Source organism: Morus notabilis, unplaced genomic scaffold (genome assembly GCF_000414095.1).
Source record: "Morus notabilis unplaced genomic scaffold, ASM41409v2 Scaffold352, whole genome shotgun sequence".
In the NCBI taxonomy this organism is placed as follows: Eukaryota; Viridiplantae; Streptophyta; class Magnoliopsida; order Rosales; family Moraceae; genus Morus; species Morus notabilis.
Window position 1 is genome coordinate 17,198 of NW_010367325.1, and position 5,194 is coordinate 22,391.

General features: G+C 42.6%; 1 non-coding gene across 1 annotated transcript; it reads right to left on the minus strand.

The window, feature by feature from the left end:
• Positions 1 to 1,063: 1,063 nt before the first annotated feature.
• LOC112094332 lies at positions 1,064 to 1,170 on the minus strand. The gene has a single exon (XR_002903478.1). It is a non-coding gene; the product is annotated as a small nucleolar RNA R71 (small nucleolar RNA).
• Between the last annotated feature and the right edge of the window lie 4,024 nt (positions 1,171 to 5,194).

The window sequence follows — 5,194 nt, forward strand, 5'->3', positions numbered from 1 at the left end:
AAGTGTTTGCACATTTTTTTTTTTCGTTTCTTAGTTCATAGTTTTAATTTATTTATTAATTTCCCTGAATTGCTATTTAATTTTTCATTCATAATTAGTCTTAATTTTTAGGTTGTGACTTTTAGGTGATCAATTTAGACATTAAATTAGGACTCTTAATTTCTCATAATTTGTGTAACCTTAGGTTTTAGAATGGTATTAACTTAGGGTACTAATATCTAACATTTAACATTTCATAAAATACATCATAAAACTTAATAAATTTTTCAAGCCATTTTGTGGAAATGTTAAAAAGTACGAACTAAGGGAGTTCTGTCTAGGAGGCTGGTTCCTATTAGCGTTCTACGCCACCAGTCTTTCTTGGGAACGTTGCTCTCTCTAGGAGGTTGGTTTTTAAGGAGGCTTCGCCCCACCAATCTTTCCTGGGAGCACTCTTGGGGGTTGCGATTCGCGGTTCTACATTATTGTTTTCTTTGTTACAAAAAAATAAAAATAAAAATTGAAAAAAAATAAAAAAAATAAAAAAAATTAGAAAAAAGTGAAACGTTATATGGTGAATGAATCATTATAGAGATGAATCAGAGAGATTTGTAAGAATACCGGAAAACCCTAGTGAAGTTTCTTCCCACACGTCTAGTCCTCCCTCGACCCCAGCCTCATTAGCAGTTGCAAATCCGTTCGCGATGGCTCAAAACGAGGAGGTCCAACAAAAGACGTTGAATGATTATCTCCACCCTACACGTACGGCCACACCGTCATGCATAATGTTTTCCCCTAATATGCCGAATTTGGATTTCAAGCCGGGCATGATCTAACTCTTGCCGACCTCTCATGGGTTAGAGAGCGGGAATCCATACGTACATATTAGGGAGTTTGAAGAAGTGGTGGCCACTTTTCACAACCGAACTGAAGCTGCGGACTCTGTACGATTGAAATTCTTTCCTTTCTCTTTGAAGGACAAGGCTAAAAGCTGGTTGTATTCTCTGCGACCTAGGTTTATTAGAACTTGGGAAGAAATGATGACAGCATTTTTAATAAGTATTTCCCTGACCATAAGACCAATGGTCTGAAGCGACAGATCTCGACCTTTACCCAAAAGGACAATGAAACTCTGTATCAAGTTTGGGAACGGTTCAAGGATCTGTTAAATCAATGTCCTCACCATGGTTACGAGAGTTGGCACCTCGTCAGTTATTTCTATGAAGGACTCACGATCCGAGAGCGCCAATTTGTGGAGATGATGTGCAATGGTGAATTTCTCCAAAAGGACCCCGAGGAGGCTTTTGAGTATCTTAACAAGTTAGCTGAGAAAGCCCACACATGGATTGGTCCAAGTGCTATTGACAACACCAATTGGTCCCGACTAGCTGGAATCTATCAACTAAGGGAAGAAGACAATCTCAAAGCCCAAATTGAGTCTTTGACATGACAAATTGAGACCCTCAAAACCAAAGAAGGTAGAGGAATTCACATGGTTGCTAGGGCAGAGATACAAGAGCCTTGCTTTGTTTGTGGAGGGGTGGAGCATGTAGCTAAGGATTGTCCTGCTTATAATGAAATAAGGGGGGTTTATGAGGGGCAATGCAATGCCTTAGGGACATACAACAAACCCTTCTCTAACACATACAATCCTGGCTGGAGGAACCATCCAAACTTCAGTTGGAGAGATTCCAACCAAGCGCAACCATCAGGAGGACAATAGAGAACTGAGCAACAGCCGCAACCACCAAAGGCATATTCTGTACCTCAATACAATTCGCAATAGCCAAGGAGTTCTCTTGAGAACACCTTGTAATCTTTCATGGAGGCACAGAGTAAGACGAACCAGAAATTTGAGTCACTATTCATGCAAATGGTGGAAGAAAGTAAAGAGATGAAGAGTCAAATCAGGAAGCTGACTGGAGCTTTGGTTGTTCAAGAACGCGGCAAGTTCCCTTCACAAGCTCAGTCAAACCCAAAGGGCCAACATATGGCACAAACCTCATGTCATGATAATCAAAATGTTAAGGAGGTGAATGCCATCACCACTCGTAGTGGTAAGATTATGGAAGAACCGTCAACATGTGCCACCACTTTGAGTAGTAAGGAAGTTATCCCGGAGAAAGATGAGTTGACGAATGTTCTGGTAAAGGTGCCTTTTCCCCAAGCTCTGCGTCCAACTGGGAAAGTGCCGGAACACCAAAGTGAGATCCTAGAGCACTTAACTCAAGTGAAGATTAATCTTCCTTTGCTTCATGTTATCACGCAAGTGCCTACTTATGCTAAGGTTATCTACAGGGAGAACAACCTCCATTCCGTATCCCATAAAGATTGGTGTTTCACCCGTGGTGGTTCGACTCGTCGTTCTGTATGCCCACATGACTTTGGAAAGTTCTTCGGCCCATTTTCCCTTTAGGTCGTCAAGCTTTTTCTTCAGGGTATACTTTAGGATTTTATTGATGGCCTCCACTTGGCCATTAGACTGTGGGTGTGTTGGGGCTGAGAAGTCCTTTCGTATGCCTAAGTCATTACAAAACTTCGCGTCGCGGTATTGTCGAACTGCTTCCCATTGTCGGACACGATTGAGTGCGGAGTGCCAAATCTGCATATAATGTTGTTCCATATAAAGCTGGTGCAGGCTGCCTCAGTAGTTGAAGTAAGAGCTTTCACCTCGGGCCACTTGGTGTAATAGTCCACAGCGATGATAGCGAACTTAAGGCCCCCGGGTGCAAGGCATAGAGGTCCGATCAGGTCGATCTTCCATTTGGCAAAAGGCCATGGGCTAAGAATGGAAGTTATGTTCTCTGGGGGCACTCTAGGAATTGTGGCATATCGTTGGCACTTATCGTAACGTGGAGCGTATTGAAACGAGGCTTTTTTTAGCGCAGGCCAATAGTATCCCTACCTCGAAACCTTAAGAGCTAGAGACTATCCCCCCGTATAATTACCACACACTCCTTCATGGATCTTCCTGAGGACCTCTTGCGCCTCATGATCATCTAGGCACCGCTACAAAGGCATTGAGAAGCCTCGTCTATATAGCAGACCATCATATAGTAGGTATCTGGCGGCTCTATACCTGATCCTTCTGGCGTCATCTCTATCATTGGGCAGCTCTGTGTTCATCAAATATCAGATGAGGGATGTCATCTAGCTCCTGACTGTCTGAATAGTCTGGACTTCTGCCGCCTCATCAATGGTCAGCCGTTCCAATTCTTTGATGGGGACGACCCCTACTAAATCTGAATCCTTTGAGGACGCCAGCTTGGCCAAGGCTTCGGCGTTTGTATTCTCTGCTCTTGGCACTTGTTGTATCTCATAGCTCTTGAATTTTGCAAGCACTTCCTTTACCTTCCTCAGATAAGCCCCCATTCTTTCTCCCCGTGCCTGATAGTCCTCTTTTACCTGCCCAACCACTAGTTAAGAGTCACTAAAAATTTTGAGTCTCTCAATCGTTAAATGACCCGTTAACCGTAATCCTGCGACCAGTGCCTCGTACTCTGCTTCATTATTCGAGGCATTGAATTTGAATCGTACTGCCGAGGTGATCTTGTGATCCTCTGGGCTTATTAGCATGATGTCGGCTCTTGACCCAGTTTCATTCGATGCTCCGTCCACGTGAAGCTTCCATTTGAGTTCCTTAATTTCTCCGTCAACAGCTAACACTGGTCTATGGGAGAACTCAGCCAGGAAGTCCGCCAGTGCTTGTCCCTTGATTACCGCCCTTGGTATGTATTCGATGTCAAATTGACTCAGCTCTACCGACCATTTCAAGAGTCGACCTGATGTTTCAGGCTTTTGTAACGCTTGCCTTAGCGGGTGGTTTATTAGGATTCGTATGGTGTGGGCTTGGAAATAGTGCCGAAGCTTCCTTGAGGCCACCATCAAGGCGAGAGCTAACTGTTCCATCCGGGTATATGTTGACTCAACGTCCAAGAGCCTTTTGTTTACGTAGTAGACTAGTAATTGGATGCCTTCTTCTCTGATCAGTACTGAGCTTACCACATGCTTTGATACGGAGAGGTATAAGCTTAACTTCTCGCCTGGTAGGTGATGACGGGTATTTTTAACAACAAATCAAGTACTTTTAAGCTTGAATATTTGTAAGTTTTCAAGCATTTTTGTTAGTTTAATGTCTTTTGTGTGCTTTTTATAGGAATTATAAATAAATGCAAACTTGGTGATTTTGCATGAAGAAAAGAAGAATATTTGCCCAACTTGTGAATCAATGACATGAGGAGGTGAAAGAGGATTTGAAGGCACAAAAGAGGTGGCTTTGGAATGCAAGAAAGTGTGCTCCAGCCCACCTATAGCAGGAGTGGGTGAAATCGAATAAACCTATGTGCAAGAAACAGCGACAGACGCGATATGTCGCCTCTTATAGGGGCTATGTCACCTGCCTTAGTCTGGTGTGCAGATAACAGAACGATAGGCGATATGTCACCTGTAAATAGGCAATATATCACCTAAAGAAGCTCATAGGCCTACCCGCGCGCTATAGCGCGCCCAATGGGCGCTGTAGCGTGCCTAAAGGGCCTAGAATTAGCCCCAATGGGCGCTGCAGCGCGCCTCAGCGCATGACAGTGAGCTCCTTCTTCCAAAAATGCGTGCTGCAGTGCGTTTTCACGCAGGCTGCAGCGCGCGTATGAAACTCTAGCTCCGAAATGTTGTAGTATAAAAGGAAAGAGTTGCCATTTGAGAGAAGGGGCCCGGAAAAGTGAAGAAAACATCAAAAAGAGGCTAAAATCCTTCATCTTGGAGGTCCTTGGAAGCTCTTCAATGGATATTGGATTTTCTCTTCTTTCATCTATTTTTCCATGTTGAGCTAGACATTAAATCTAGGACTTGATGTAGTTTTATTTGAACTATGTTTTGAATATTTTGTTGATTGTTAATTTAATTTCGTTTTCAATTCATTTATGTTTCTCTATGCTTAATGCTTATAATTTATTTGGCCAATGAGTTAGATGATTTTTAGATTGCAAATTTGATGCTCGAGAGAGATTGAGTTCTTTATCTATATTTGAGAAACATAGTCTAGGTTGTTGTGAGACCGAGAGGAGATCAACGGTTAGATAATCAAATTAGGATTTAGGTCATTGTGAGGCCGAGAGGCGATCAATATTCCTATTTTCTAATTCTAAAGGCGAAGCTTAATTTGTGTTTAAATGTTCATTTCGAATAGGGATATTGTTTTGGGTATTTAAATACAATT